The sequence below is a fragment of the Aethalodelphis obliquidens genome, unplaced genomic scaffold, assembly GCF_003676395.1.
Source record: "Aethalodelphis obliquidens isolate GAN/ISIS:26980383/991018 unplaced genomic scaffold, ASM367639v1 scaffold6, whole genome shotgun sequence".
Taxonomy (NCBI): domain Eukaryota; kingdom Metazoa; phylum Chordata; class Mammalia; order Artiodactyla; family Delphinidae; genus Aethalodelphis; species Aethalodelphis obliquidens.
In genome coordinates this window covers 47,964,412-47,981,056 of record NW_020837950.1, presented here as the reverse complement: position 1 = coordinate 47,981,056, position 16,645 = coordinate 47,964,412, and the positions used below count along the sequence as shown (strand labels likewise).

The 16,645-nt window shown below is 39.3% G+C and overlaps 1 long non-coding RNA gene across 1 annotated transcript in view; it reads left to right on the top strand.

Moving 5' to 3' along the window:
* The window catches only part of LOC113619024 (uncharacterized), a 354,176-nt gene that overhangs the window by 50,073 nt on the left and 287,458 nt on the right, over window positions 1-16,645 (top strand). Inside the window, exons 5-7 of the long non-coding RNA XR_003432251.1 lie at window positions 1,810-1,938; window positions 10,691-10,728; window positions 16,058-16,136. This is a non-coding gene — a long non-coding RNA (uncharacterized LOC113619024). The remainder of the gene's footprint in view (window positions 1-1,809; window positions 1,939-10,690; window positions 10,729-16,057; window positions 16,137-16,645) is intronic.

The window sequence follows — 16,645 nt, the reverse complement described above, 5'->3', positions numbered from 1 at the left end:
CCAGCTGTTAGAGAACTGGAAATGTGTTCACACAAAAATTTGCACATGACTGTTCATGGCAGCGTTATTTATATTAGCCAAAAAAGTGGAAACAACCCAGAAGTCCATCAAGTGATGAATGGATAAACAAAATGTGGTGTATCTACCTGTACATTCAGTAATAAATGGGAATAGTTACTGATACATGCCACAATATGGGTGAACCTTAAAACACTATGTTAAGTGAAAGAAGCCAAACACAGAAGACTACATATTGCATCCTTTTATTTATAAGAAATCTTAAGAAATGATAAATCTACAGAGACAAAAAATAAATCAGTTATTGCCTGGGCCTGAGAGTAGGAATGGGAGTGCCTGCAAATAGGCACCAGGGAATTTTGGGGGGTGATGGAAATGTTTTTAAATTAGATTTTGATGGTGATTGTACAGGTCTATAAATTTACTAATAATCATTGTATACTTACAATGGGCAAATTTTAGAATATGTTAATTATGACTCAAGGTGTTTTAAAAGCCTGAAAATCACAAGTTCACTTATATATTTCTCATTAATAAATGAAAGTAATAAATAAGTATTCAAGGTATTTAACCTTTCAGTCTTCAGATTCTTTCAATCTTTAATGAGGAAAGTGGGTCTAGAAACATTCAATAAGTGTACTTGTCTAAAGAATAAAATATTTACCACTTTGCAGTTTCAGAAACTGGCTTCCTGAATGAAAATACTTTTGAGTTACATTATAATCCAATGACTACTTATGCAGAAATCAAAATAAGAAAACTGAGAGATAGTGCCTATGACATGTTTGCCATGCAGAAAAAATGTTAACGATATGAAGACATGATTAAATAAAAACACTCACACACAGACACAGAGGAAGGGATTTATTTTCAAGGATAACTTGGGCTTTCTTTACCTAATCTTATTCTGTGGGCTCCTGAAGGAGGCAGTGAATGAAGATTTACCACCCAATGGCAAAAAGACCGTCAAAAGCTGACATAAACCATCCAGGAGAGATTTACTATTTCTCTTTTTTATAGTATTTTCAAGTATGGCACATTATGATTTCCTTTTGGCATTCCTCTTGTTATTTTATTGTCCTGATAATCAGAAAGTCATCCTTTGCACCATTTGAATTAAAAACCTTCTACACCTTACCTTGGGACAAAAATAGGGAAAAGCTTTGGCTCTTTTCTGAAAATGTGCTGTGGCTGAACGGACAGCGGTAATTTCTAAGTTTCTTACTGACTCCTGGGCTGTGTAATGGGAGGCCCTGAGATGAGTTTGAAATAGAGAGTTGGAGTGACTTCAGTTTTTCCACATAAGAAAATACAATTTTTTTTTTTCCTGTGTGGGTTGGTACCAGGAAGAGAAGAGCTAAAAGCAGGAGGCAGTTGTAGAAATGATCACAGGGCTTTTTAGGAACAAGAATTTAAAACTTTATTTTTCAGATGTTTATATTTCTCCAGGGTAAATTCCCTCTATATTCCCCAGAACTTGACAAAGTCAGCTCTTCTCAAAAGCATGTGTGAAAGTGTGTACATAAATGTTTGTTTTGGGTGGTTGAAGGGATGAGACAGAGAAAGCAAAAACAGAAGGTGAGTTCCTTGTGTGAACCCATTTGGGCTGAAGAATTAGCAAATGCAAAGTGGTAATTCAGTAGATGCAGAACCAGAAATGATCATGGGACCTTAAGCTTCCTGAAAATTCTTAGAGATTTGGGAGAGAGTAAAACTCCTTGTTAATGGGGTAAAAAGAAAGCATCAAAACATTTTGTTTGTATTAACACATACTATTTCTTTTGTTTTCAGAGGACAATGAAGAGATGTATGGTGAGACGTATATATTGTGAAATACTTGGATGTACCTCCTCCTTTGGCTGTATGAATACTATAAACCTGACACAAGAAAAATTTTTGGAGAAGAGAATTGGCATCTGTGTAGGTGTTTAAAACTGCCCTATAGTAATATTGAAACCGTGCACCCTCAGATTGGGACTTGAACACATGTACTGGGACTGGAACCCGGCCAAAACCCACAGTCTTCCAAGTGAGATCACACACCTGGTTTCAGAATTTAATGAAGCTCAGGTTCTTGATGTCACATCGCAGAAAGAATTCAGTGAGAGATAAAGTGATAGGTAAGAAGTGGATTTATTTAGAGAGAAGCACACTGCACTGACAGAGTGTGGGCCATCTCAGAAGGCAAGAGCAGCCTTGGGAGAAACACACTCCACAGACAGAGCGTGGGCCATCTCAGAAGGTGAGAAAGGCACCAGGATATGGGGTTGTCAGTTTTTATAGGGGTGGGTAATTTCATAGGCTAATGAGTGGGAGGAGTATTCCAACTATTTCAGGAAGGGGTGGGGATTTCCAGGAATTGGGCCACTGCCCACTTTTTTTTTTTTTTTTTTTTTTTGCGGTACGCGGGCCTCTCACTGTTGTGGCCTCTCCCATTGCAGAGCACAGGCTCCGGACGCGCAGACTCAGCAGATATGGCTCACGGGCCCAGCCGCTCCGCGGCATGTGGGATCTTCCCGGACCGGAGCGTGAACCTGTGTTCCCTGCATCGGCAGGCGGACTCTCAACCACTGTGCCACCAGGGAAGCCCCCACTGCCCACTTTTTGATCCTTATGGTTGACCTTGGAACTGTCATGGCGCCTGTGGGTGTGTCATTTAGTTGATGATGTGTCACAGTGAGTGTATACTGAGACTCAAGGTCTTGTGGAAGTTGACTCGTCTGCCATCTTGGATCCATTTGGCGCTAATCAGTTTATGTCATGTCCTCGGGCTATGTCATTCTTTCAAAGGCTGTGCCCTGCCTCCTTCCCTCCTGTTTCAGTATTACCTTTAACCTTGCAACAATATTAGGGGAATGAAGCCAGACATAGTTTATGCTTTTAGGATACCTGCAGTATAATCTATAAATTATATTCACTTCTGTGTATCCCCAGGTCTGCTCTCCAATGCTACTCTACTCACTCTCACTCTGCTAACTGATTTCCCTGGTAAGAAATTCTAGATTTCTCAGGACTTCCGTGGTGGTGCAGTTGTTAAGAATCTGCCTGCCAACGCAGGGGACATGGGTTCGAACCCTGGTAAGGGAAGATCCCACATGCCTCGGAACAACTAAGCCCGTGTGCCACAACTACTGAGCCTGTGCTCTAGAGCCCATGAACCACAACTACTGAAGCCCGGGCGCCTAGAGACTGTGCTCCGCAACAAGAGAAGCCACGTCAATGAGAAGCCCACACACCCCAATGAAGAGTAGCCCCCGTTCGCTGCAACTAGAGAAAGCCCACTAGAGAAAGCCCACGCACAGCAACAAAGACCCAACGCAGCCAAAAACAAATAAGTAAATAAATTAAAAAAAAGAAATTCTAGGTTTCTCAATAATGTGCTCATACCGCTATTTCTCAATTTGTCATTTAGGACTTAAGTTTTCTCAGTGTTTGGTTTGGGCTAGGGATTCAGAGTAGGGAATTAGGTGATTACCAAATTGTTACCGGGGTGGGCAGGCAACAACTGAGTGGAGGCAAAGACCACACAGGACTGTTGGGTTCAATGGTGTACTTGCAGAGTGCATGGCACACCCATTAAGTCCTGAATAGACATTGGAATGTGAAGTCTGCCCACTGCAAACATTCTTATCTGTCCAACCTTGTTTACCAGTAACCACAGCTACAAGGAAATGGGCTTTGCCTCACTTCTGCCTTCCAAATCTCAAGCAAGTGCATCTTATGACAGAGCTTAAATTATATGCAGAACTGTAGCGTCAAGACCAATTGGGAAATGTGGTCATTTTTATCTTCCTAGCCTCTGTGATTAAGGGGGGTACATTGAAAGGGTGAGAATGTATGTTGAAGATCAAACGATCATACCTAGCACACTCCCAAGTCCCACCACTCTCCTTCCCTTCTACTACATTGCTCGATGTAGTAACACAATAAATTTGGGTTAAATCAACTCATTGTTTACATTATGACTGTGCAAATGTAAGCCACATTGTATATGACATCACTCCTCTTTCTCATATAATACTTTTCCCTGCAGTTAATAATTCTCTCATCTTTTCATTTGCCAGATTTCCTTGCTAATTTTTCCAAATATTACATCTCTGTCACATGCCCGGCAACAACGTTTTGAATATATTTAAACGAAGCATGAACTGGGGAGGAGGGGGTAAATGTGAGGGAGTTGGCTTGCATGTCCAGCTGCTGTTGAAAATAGGGTGGAAAAAAGTAGTGTAGAGAGTAGGATAGAAAAAAGTCTCCGCTTCTGGTATTCAGATTTTCTCTTAATCCTCTCCTCTGTTTTCAGCCTTCCACCCGCCACACTGTTCTCTGGTTTCATGAGAGTCCAGTGCTTCTCTGAGTCCATTTCTAGTCCTTGATGGGTGAGGTGGGAAGGAGATCTAGACTGCCAACTACTTAATGTACAAACATACAGACCTTCAGCTGGGCTCTGGCTTCAGCTTGACACCCCCCTCCCCCCACTCCCAATCCCCCACCCCCACCCTTTTCCATGTGAATTGGACTGTCTTAGCCCTGAGCCTCTAGCCTACAAACTGACTGGTTTACTGGTATACCTCTCTGCAGACACTTAGGTCACACTGCTAAGTTACTTATCCCTTCTCCATCTTCTTTTCCACTAAATTTGTTAAAATATTTTCTGTCTGCTGTTGTCCATTCTTTTTTTTTTTCTCATAGTTTATCTCCTTTGAATTCTTCTTCTTTTTTTTTTTTTTTTGTGAGGTTTATGAAAAGAGAATAAATTTTTTAAAAAAACATGGTCAATTAACTCTGCTTAACTGGAAGTCTTTGCCCCACACCTCTCCCCACCCCCAAACCAACCCGTATTTTCTAAGTAAGGCTTATCTGATTTTCCTTAGATAGTTATGAAATCTTAGAAATGTTTTAACACATTTTTAGATGTAAAGAAATTAAGGCTCAGAAACATTAAATAATGCATTTAAGATCAGATAGCTAGAAAGTGGCAGAGCTAGGACCAAAAATTGGGCCTCATGATTTTCTAAGGTAGTACCAGCACCTGGAAGCCTGACTGGAACTGTAGATATACTATAAATACTGATTAAATGAATAAATGATTTTAATAGATTCTCATCCAAACTTTTAGTGAACTGTCCTATGAGACATGCTGGTAATATTTTGTGTCTTGATCTGGGCTCTCATTTTATAGTGTGCTCATTTATCAAAAGTCTTCTTTCAGATGAATCTTATCTCATGAAAGGGCAGAACCTAGGAGATAGAGAAGGGTGAGGACTTGCATATGGGGATGAGGAAAATATTGAGTGGATGACGATCCTTCAGGGTATGTTGTGGGAAAGTCTGGCCTACAATCAGATAGAAGGCATCCAGAGGCATTGATGCAGAAAACAGTCCAGCCCAGTGGTGTGAATTGTATCAGGGAGATTGAAGATGTAACAAGTTTAGTCAATCAGATGGAGTGTGGGAAAGGAATATAAAAAGCTAGAACTAAAGCAAATAAAAAGCAATTGTAGATTATTTGTAGATATTAGGGACTACAACCTGAAAGGGAAGATAGGAACCAAGATCTAAAACATTTGGCAAGTTTTCAAGAATAAATTATGATTCATTACTTAAATCATCTCCAGTTTTCTTATATCCTTATAAAACCATGATGATGAACCTAGCTTGAGTGCTCTAAAGGTGTGACTAATGTTTTAGTTAGTACACTACAGTTTATAAAAGAAATGAGGTAAGAGTACAAAAACAAACGTGATGCATTATGTAAAAAGACTGTTAAGAAAAAGTACAGTGCCTATTTTTATATATTTTAATTTTAAACAATTTTAATTTAAAAAATATAAATTACTCATGTCTCTACCACTTTTTTGCATATATAAAAATATTTTTATGATGTAAATTTACTGAGAATGTCCAGTTGGACTGCAAACATTAGCTTCCACTATTGTTTAAATATTTTATGGATGTATGATAAACATACAGAAAAGTGATCATATTGTAATTGTAAAACTCGATGAATTTTCACAAACTGAACACTTCCGTGTCATGAAACCCAGATCAAGACACAGAATATTACTGGTATTGCAGAAGCTCTCCTTGTGTTCCAAAGTCACTAACCAAACCCTCACCATCTTCCCACAGGTGACTATTGTCCTTCTAAACATCATACATTAGTTTTATCAGCTTTTATATTTTTCTTAAGAGAATCATACATTATACACTGTTTTTGTATTTGGCTTCTTTCACTCGTTGCTCTTGCGATTCATCTGTATCATTAGATATAGTAGTAGATCATTCATTCTTTTTTTTGTATAGTATTCCATGTTGAGAATATATTACATTGTCATTGAAAATTACCATGAATTTAGTGGCTCAAAACAGCACCTATTTTAAGTTTCACGGCTCTGTGAGTCAGAAGCCTAGGTACAGTGTGGCTCTTCTGGGTCCTCTGTTTAAAGTCTAACAAGGCTGAAATCAAGGTGTTGGCAGGGCTGGCCTCTTATCTGGAAGCTCTGGAGGTGAATCTGCTTCTTAGGTCATTCAGGTTGTTGTTGGAATTAAATTCCTTGTGGTTGTAGGACTGAGTTCCCCAATTCCTTGTTGGCTGTCAGCTGGGGTTTAGTTTTTGCTTCTCAGGGCTGTGCATTCCTTTTCATGCTTTCTGTGTGGCCCTCCAGAAACAGCAAGTCAAGTTCTCTCACACTTAGAATCTCTCCTACTACCCCTTCTGCTGCAACTCTGACTGGCTCTTCTGCCTTCCTCTTTTGCTTTTGTGGGTTCATGTGATTATATTGGGCCCACCTGGAGAATCCAGGATAATCTCTCCATTTTCAAGTCAGGTGGTTAGTAACCATAATAATATTGCAAAGTTCCTTCACAGCAGTATTTTGATTAGGTTTGATTAAATAACAGTGAATAGTGATCTTGAAGTGGAAGTTGGTATCTTTAGAATTCTGCCTACCATAGTTGGTTTGTCTATACTTGCATTATTATCACAGTCTTAATTACTATAGTTTTATAATAGTTTTTGATCTGTGGTTGTGTAAGTTGTTCAGCTCTGTTCTTCAAGATTATTTTAGGTAGCATATACATAATAGGAGTATTAAAAGAAAATTGATAATGGGACAGAAGCAATATTCAAATAGATAACGGCCAATATTTTCCAAAACTGATGAAAAGCATCAGAGATAGATGTTGCCAAATTGCCCTTCGAAATTTTTGTAACAATTTACTGCTTCATTAACAGTGTATGAAAAGGCCTGTTTGTTTCCACTCATGACAACACTGGCTTTTACTTTTAAAATGAATACTAATCTGATAGGTAAAATATGCAATTTCCTCACTTTGAGCTCCATTTTAAAAATTATGAATGAAATTAAGCATTTTTTGTTTGTTTATATTAGTTTCTATTCATATAGAAACTGTTGCCAGTGGTTTTGTTTTGTTTGATTATTTATTGTCATTCAGAGAGTTTAGAAATTTATGATGTTAAACAGTTTACTTTTATGGATTTTGTGTTTGGGGTCATGTTTATAAGGGTCATATTTCAAGATTCAAAAAGAATCCCTCATTTTTCTTTCCTGGATATTTTGTGGTTTCTGTTTTGTTTTGTTTAAATCTTTGACGTTAAATTTAAATTTATTTTGAGCTAAGGAATGAAGCCACTTTTTTGAGAAATCATACAAAGGTACAAGGCCCCTTCACTCTCCTTAGGCAACTCTTTCCCCTGACCCCTACCCTGCTCTTTTCTGGAGTATTTTCAAGGAGTGAAGAGCTTGTGAATTGGAAAAGCCCCTATCTCCAGAGCAAAGGTGGGATCATGACAGAAATATTGGTATGCTGAGGGTATGATATTCTGTATTTGCTATTTTATAGCAAGTGTCACAGCTGAAGCTCATTTAGCTTTATGAGCAGAATAGGAGTTTGAACGTAGGCACACAGAATCTTAGGAATTCTCTATCTGTAGACAAGTTCTCTTGCTCAGCAGCATTGTTAAGGAATGCAGGAAGCTGGATGGCTTAGAACCATTCACAACCTAGTTGTGCATTGGGTCAGGCACACAATAACTTCCTTTCAGCCTTTTCATTTTTTGTTCAAAGGTAAAAGCTTTATTCAAATACGTTCTACTAAAAGGAACCATATTTTAGAGATTGATCTATAGATAGGTTTGTATGAAAATGCCACGGGGCTAACCGTGTGAAAGAAATCTTCCTCTGAGCTTTCTGATTTCAACGTCAATAAAAAGAATCAAGCAATTAGATCTAATTCCATAAACCTGCATTTGTAAAAATGTTCTCATGAGCATTGGTGGTAGGATTAAAGACCTAGCTTATCCAAAGGGAAGGTAAATGAGATGCTATGATAGATAACTAGCTTGCTGCTTATCGTTCAGAATGTCCTCATTTCTATTTCTGCAGTTTTCCTCTTTTGTGAAGCCTTACTAAAATATACTATCATCAGAATTTTTAATTGTGTGCCCCTTTTGTTCTTCATTTATTACTCAGTTCACGAGAGAATATAAACAGAATCTCAGGTGTCTAATACATTATTAAATCATAAAATCAAAAGGTATCCTTGAGGACAGTGAGTCTAATATGTTCTCTGATTTAGTAATTGCTCTACAGCATCTGTGGGTCTTCAAAGCTCTTCTTTCAGTGACAGTAAACTCACTGCTTTGTGAGGTAGTCTGTGGTTTTACTGTACAGTTTTTTGTTTTTTTTTTTGCGGTACGCGGGCCTCTCACTGTTGTGGCCTCTCCCGTTGCGGAGCACAGGCTCCGGACGCGCAGGCCCAGCGGCCATGGCTCACGGGCCCAGCCACTCCGCGGCATGTGGGATCCTCCTGGACCGGGCACGAACCTGTGTCCCCTGCATCGGCAGGCAGACTCTCAACCACTGCACCACCAGGGAAGCCCAACTGTACAGTTTTTATTATAGGAAATTTATTTCTTGTTTTGGCATAAATGGACGTAAATTCAGAGGAGAATAATCATGGTGGTGAAGGGACAAGGAATCATATCATATAAGGAATGTCTGCATGAGCCTGGGGAAGCTTCTTTTGTTGAAGAGTATACTCAGGGGAGACAGACAGCTGTCTGAGAATTTGTAAAGGACCATCCTCTGTAAGGTGATGTACTGGGGCTGGGACTTCATATGAAATTTTGGGGGACAGAACTCAATGCATGACAGATGTATAAGGGAAAGTTAGAACTATAGGATAAAGCAACTGGTGGAGCTTGTGAATTCTAGAAATTGACCAGGTCAGTCAATATTTTGCAAAATTTCTATTGTTGTACTTACTACTGCTGTGTAACATATTACTCCCAAATTAGCAGCTTAAAATAAACACTTTATTATGCTCACAGATCCTGAGGTTCAGAAATGTGGATGAGGCATAGTTCAATGGCTTGAAAGCAGAGGCTCATACTTTGGGGCCTCGGTTGAGAAGACTTGGTGGCTAGAGATGGCTCAAGGGGTGGGGGCTGGAGTCACTTGGGTGTCTTCTCTCAGTTCCCTGGTGGTTGACATTATTTGTCAATTGTGACATCAACAGGGGTGTCAAGTGGACCACCTCTACTTGGACTCTCCTTGTTGCCTTGGCTTCCTCAAAGTATGGCAGTCTCAGGGTAATCCCCTTTCTGTAGCATCAGTGGTCCCAAAGTCATTATCTCAGCAAACAAAGTGGGGGCTGTATTGCCTTTTCTGACCTAGTCTTGGGAGTCATGCAATGTCACTTCTGCCACATTCTATTGGTTAAAAATGGGTCACATGCCCACCCAGATTTTGAGGAGGGGATATAGGCACCATATCTTTCTTGACATGAAAATTTCTGATCATTAAAAGAAAAAAGGAACACATATCTCTTTAGAGGAAATTTAAATTATAGGACATATTGTAAAAGACCGCATAAGGGAAAAACAAGTTTTTTGTCTTGCTATTGGAAAGAAATAGAAAACAGATTGCTTGCAGAAATGCCACTTCATCTACGGGTCAAGTGTGTCTTCCCACAACATAAGAATAATTTATGCTCTTAAAATTAATCCCATATTACTCAACATCCACTGGGCTTCCAGGAATTACCTACCCCCCTCCAAAAAAAAAAAAAAAAACACCAAAAAGTTTTAACAGAAATGTATAAAATAAAGAGCAAGTATAACCCAGTTTTGCTTTCTTCTGTTTTTATGACTTGTCCAAACAATTACATTAGCTAATTTATTTATTTCATAAAAAGTCCTAACCCTGAGCAGGCCAGGGATTTTAGCTGGCCTTGATATAGTCACCCTATGGCCTTTGCTTTCTATGTAATTCCAGCTCTCTGTTGACTCCATAGCTCTTGTTTTACGTCTGCTTCAAAACATATCATAAATCGTGTACACATTTATCAAATAAACTGGACTCAGTAGTGTGTGAATTATTTTTATTCTTTCCTTTCAAATCTGCTTTTGGACTTACTCTTTCCTGCCCTGGATGAAATATTTGGTAGGTAGAAGGGCTTTCTGGTTCCTTCAATCACAAGAAAGTCTCGTTTTAGCAAATAAAAATTGTTGTCAAGTATAGTATCAAAATTTAGGATTCTTATCTAATTTAGGGTTCTCCTGTCCCCCAGCTTAGGCCTGACCAGGAACGCGGGAAGCATGCTCTACCTCTTTATAATTTCGTAATTCTACTTCCTCTTCCACTCCTAGGTATGATTTCCCATTTCTCTGGAGAAGAAAGATAAGAGGTAAGAAAAGTTTTACTTGACTGATATAGTTGTATCTGGCAATAAAGTGGGAGCGGCATTGCCTTCTCTAACCTAGCCTCAAAAGTCCTGCAATGTCATTTCTGCCACATCCAGCTGGTTAAAAGAGAGTCACAGGATACCCAGGGTTAGGGGCAGGGGGCATAGATAAGACGTGTGTCAAAGATGACAGCTAGACAGTTGTTGGCTCTTCTTCTCTTGGGGTGCTTTTTTTCCTGGGACCCTCCTGCTAAAGGACCTGTGACTGCAGTTCCCTTTAAACAAGTAATGTTCTCATATCTGGCTCTTTTTGAGTCCCCCTTTAGCCATAAGCTTCCAGCAATATGTCTCCCTACTGGGGGCCTTTGGCTTCTCCAGGCTCACCTCTCACACACCAGGTTGCCTTTCTGACCCTGGATCCACATCTGGGTCCCAGGAGACAAGCTCCTTTGCCTACTGTCATTGGAACCGTAAATATTGCTAACGCAGCTCTCTCTGCTATTTACAGACTAATAATATTTACAGCCTTGCATCTTTGGACTTCTTGCAGCAGAGGCAGAGTCCAGTCTCTGGTCTCCCAATCTTCAGAGGCTGTAGGCCAAGTTTTCTGAGAGGTTCAGAGAAGCTCCTGTCACCTGGACTAAGGTGAAGGAAAGTACTTTTTCCTCTCCTTCCCCATCTCCTCCCCTCCGTAGCACCCAGAACAATTTCCAAAGGCCCTCCCTTTATAGGCTTTTTCAGTTTCAATATTTACAGAAATGGAGGTGGGAGATTAAGCAATGTTGGTAGACTCAGTTTCACAGTCCTTAGGATGTATTGCTTCAGAGGTCTTGCTCCTTAATTTGGACACTGTGCTTAGACTTCAGGGCCACTGGTGAAACTCCAAGACAAAAGAGTTGTATTTGAATATCTTGCTACTCTTCAGCCAAGATTAATAAAGCAGAATGCCCTTTTCCTCATAGTGGGGTTTAATAAGTCCTAAAAATGGTTGGTCAGACTTGCCCAAGTTTAGAGGAAGGATTCTTCAGGAGTATTTCAAAGCCAGTGGAGGTCACATGGCATTTTGAGACAAGTTTGTGAGAAGAAACGTATGAAGTATGTTCATACGTATGAAACGTATGAAGTATGTTCATACGTATGAAACGTATGAATCTCTTTGGGAGAGATTTCAAGAGGCCCGTGTTCTCTTTGTAATCCAAATCCTTGTTTGTCTCCTCTAATCTACTCTTTACAGTGTGGTGAAGGGGTCATTCTAAAGTGAAAATCTGTTTGTGTAATTCTCCTTTAATGTTTTCTGTATCTCCTTAAAAATAAAGGCCAAGTTCTTTAGTTTGACATAGAAGATTCTTCAGGATCTAGCCCGTGGCAACCTTTGAAGCCCTAGCTCTCACCAATACACTGGAGGAAGAAAGAACCCAGGCGTGGGATAGGATGAATGAGTGATCAGAATTATCCTTCTCCTTCCCTAATCACTCAGGCCGAATATGGCAGGTGCCAGGAGGGAAAGGAACCAACACAGAATTGGACCGAGATTGATGCTTTAAATTTTGGATTAGGTAAGGTTAGACATTAACAGCTGGATGTGACCACCAACCTATGAAATCTGCTTAATATGTTAAAATATAGGAAAGAGAGATTTTATAGTGCATGGTGAAAAGGAGTAAAACAAAAATTGTTTCATGTTTCTACTCCACTAATTTTAGATCATTCGATAAATAATTTTTAAAATGTAAGCATCATTTAGTAGGGACAGACCTTAGGGGAGTGGTGAATGGGAGTGTGGAAGTTGGCAGGTTTGAGTACAGGTTTATTTGTAATATAATTTTGATGAGAATTTGAAATTTGAAACCAGACTGTAAATTATCTAGCAATATGGTTTTTTGAATAGACATTCCGGATTAAAGAAAAAAATTGATTTCGGAAGAGGTATATGAGGTCAAGTCCATATTACAGGATTTTTCCCATTGCTCACTAAGCTCCACCATGTTAGACTTCCTCAGTTTCTTAATGTGGCAAGTTCTTTGTTGTCCTAGGGCCTTTGCATGTGTTCTGCTTAGAAGACTGCCCCCCCCCCACCCCCCCTGCCAAATCTTCTCCTAGCTAAACTCTGTGAATCCTTTAGCTTTCAAATAACATATTCTGTTTTTAGAGAGATCTTCTCTGACTCCCTCAGCGTAAATTGGGTGCCTCCTTGTTATAATCACATATGTTCCCTCTGTCTTTTCTTTCTTTCTTTCTGGCTCACTATAATTTGTAATTATATATTTATTTTTGTGTTTATTTGTCTCATGTCTGATTTCACAACTAAATGATAAGCCTCATGAAGGTGAGACTATAATTGTTTTATTCATCACTATATAAGCAACACCTAGCAGAACGCTTGAAACAGGAAGTATTCAATGAATATTTTTTTTTGAAATAGGAATAGAGCAAAGTGTTTGCTTGATTATGCTAAAACTTTCACAGTATTTCTGTGACCAGGCTACTAATAGCGAGAGAGAATGAATAATTTAGAAAATGGGTATTTGGGCAACTTCAATTTAGGTGGTGTGCAGCATAAATTAAAGGATAGAAGCACAGGCTTGAGGCAAGGGATTTAAAAAAAATTCTTCAAGTAGCCTCAATGAATAGAGCTGGATACTACTTGTGAAACAGACTTCATTTCTCATGCTCCTTGATTCTACGTCTCTGAGAGGCCTTAAAGAACACTTATGAAATGACCTATTGTAAAAAAGAAAAAGCAAAGTGATTGTGGGGGTAGGGATCTTTCTATTTTGTTTGAAACAAATTGTGTATGGTGGAAAACATGTAGAACTGAAATTAGGGCGCAACAACTCTAGCCTTTATAATGATTTTGAATCAAATAAATATTGACTAAGAATGCTTTATAAATAATAGTATAGTAACATGCTGTGGAATAAGAAGTGGTCTGTGAAAGGAAAGAAAGGCCAGAATTTGAAATCAAGAGGTTAATTTTCTTTTTAATATAGAGCACTTCTTTATCATTGTTATTAAATCCTACAATGGAATAGAAATATTTAGCATTTGTACAATGATTCATAACCTTGCAATTTAGGATACACCCAAAAAGTACCACATGGGCTTATGTGAGGAAATTATTTTATAAATTTTGAGGAAGTGGGATTAGGAAGAAACGAGGGTTAGAATGAAGTTTGGTTTGTAAGGTCACAGGGAAGAAAATTTGTTTATTTCTACCCACAAATTGAGCCAATTTCCAGACGTCAGATTACTAGCCAGGTTCCAGAGGAAATGGCTGTTGACCTTTACATCTTGTTCACTGCCACTGAACGTTGAACTTTCAAGTTGCTTTTGGCAGGGGCATGGAGGAACTCTCCTTTGTCCCTGCTCTTTCTGTGTAATATACAGATGGCCTCAGCCATCATAACAGACGTGTCCTGAAGTGCCGTTTCCTGGAATAACAAGCAGTGTGGCTAATATCCAACTTTGAACTCTTATTCTTGCCAGGTGCTATGAGCTAAGAACTTTGATATGGATTATTTCATTTAATCCTCATTAGATATTTCTGATGTAGGTATTATTATTGTCATCTCCATTTTATAGATATAAACTGGAGGCTTAAGGAAGCTAGGCCACTTACCTAAGGCTGTACAACTAATAAGTAACAGAGACAAGATCTGAACCCAGGTGGTTTGATCCTAAACCCTGTACTACCTCGCTTAATGGCTGGTCATCAGAGAATTCACTCTCTGTGATGGATGTAGTGCAAGCTTAATGGCTAGAATTGTAGATGAATGTTTAATGCTATGTGACCTACATTAGACTTATGCAGGTGAGAGTGAAACTGCCACAGGTCAGGAATGTTTGGCATAAACAATCTATATTGCTTGTTCTTCATGTGCAAAGTACTCCCTAAGAACCCTGCAGCCACTCCAATCTCCCCAGATCCAACGATCAGACTTGTGTATTGGAACTGGAGGACTGCTGCTAAAGTCATTAGGTCGCCTCGTTCCTCAGGCGTCTGAAAGAGCAGGAACTGGTAGACTGACTATTATTTCCCTCCTTCTCCACCTCTCATGGGGTAAAGCTTGGAAGGGGGGGAACGGTACACGCTCTTTGAGAAAAATAGAGAGTACAGCGGGCTACTCTTTCACCATCTTCTCTTTGAGACCTTGCATTGACTCAAATCCCCTGAGAATTACTCCTGAATAGAAGACCATCATTCTTTAAGTTTTTTTTTTTTTTTTTTTTCTCTGAATCATTAATGCCTCAGGTTCTGGGAAGTCTTTGCCTACACAAGTGCTTCAGTGCCAACAGTCTTTAAGTTGAGTATAAATAATTGAGTATTTGTTTTGGAATTTAAGTACATCCCAATTTGACTTTAACTTCTTATTACAACAGGAAATCCAGAAATCCACTATTTCCATTCTTAAGATTTTTCTTTTTTGGTAGCTCTAAATATTTGAAAATGGTCATGGTGAGGATTAATTATATAAGTGTTTCCCCCATAATCTTTGTGAAGTGTGAACATTGAAAGAAAATCAGGGTTCAAATGAAGCAAATCATGTCATTCCAAACTGAATGAAGGACTTTTTTGTTTGACAATATGGAAAGTTTTTGATGAATTATTATTTTAATATGTAAACTATTAAGCACAAATGAAAAACTAAAACATTATCCATCAAATACTTGTACCCAAAGTCTAGCAAAATATCATGAGTTAGGTTCAGTTGAAGTAATCTCCACCTCAAGGATGGTGTTCAAAGTTATCACTGCCCTAGGAGAGTTGCTCCACACTCCTGGCCCTTGATCCCTGATTGGGATCCCTGGCTCCAGACACCCAACACTGCTTCACCTTATTTTATTGTCTCTCAGAATGCCCTAGAATGGCTCTCTTTGCTTCCCCAAGAATCTCTGTTATCTGCCCCTCCTATTCTCGGGGTTTCTGATTCTTGGATTTTATTTATTTATTCATTCTGCACTCTGTGTGGCTTGTAGGATCTTAGTTCTCTGACCAGGGATTGAACCTGGGCCCTCGGCAGTAAGAGCATCGAGTCCTAACCACTGGACCACCAGGAAATTCCCCGGATTCTATTTAAAGTTGCTATTATTATACTGTGTAGACCCTTACTTAAAACTGTAGACTCTCAAATTCATATACTTTCTTTTTCAGAATTAGATCCTGAGAAAAATAACAGCAGCTCCCTTCTGCTTTCATTCTTCCCCCCTTGACAAAATAGAAACCTAGAACTCTCAGAATGAAAATATTCTTTCTCATAAATTGGTTCTACTTTCCTGTTGCAACTGCCCTTGATCAATGTCTTGTGTGTACACTTAATTCTGCTTCCCTCAGCAGGGAATTCCTGAGTAACAACTCTCAGAGAAGAATCAACTCATTGCAATTGCATCTTATCCACTGACCAGTGACTCAGGTAAGAAGTTTTGTTTTCCTTAGTTTTCCCTGATGGGAAGTAACTTTAAACATACTTCTTGCAATATTTGAATATAACTTTAAGCTAATGCACAAAGCTTCAAAGAAATTTCACTTTTGCTGTGGACAGCTTAGGCTATGTTCATGCTCATTTCACTTTTGCTGTGGACAACTTAGGCTCTGTTCATGCTCACCCTCATTCTCTCCTTCTAGTTTTATTCTCTAGGTTTCATTTCCTAGGATAACTTAAAGGAGCCAGGGTGGACTTATTCATTGGACATAGTAGACACAGGGTATAGGGCCCATGGCATGGTTAGGGGCCCACAAAAATATTTTAACTCTGTTTTAAGTTCAGTAAAAAAAAAAAGAAAACATTTAATGATTAATCTAGCCTGGAGGGGCTTCCCTGGTGGCGCAGTGGTTGAGGGTCCGCCTGCCGATGCAGGGGATGCGGGTTCGTGCCCCGGTCCGCGAAGATCCCACGTGCCGCGGAGCGGCTGGGCCCGTGAG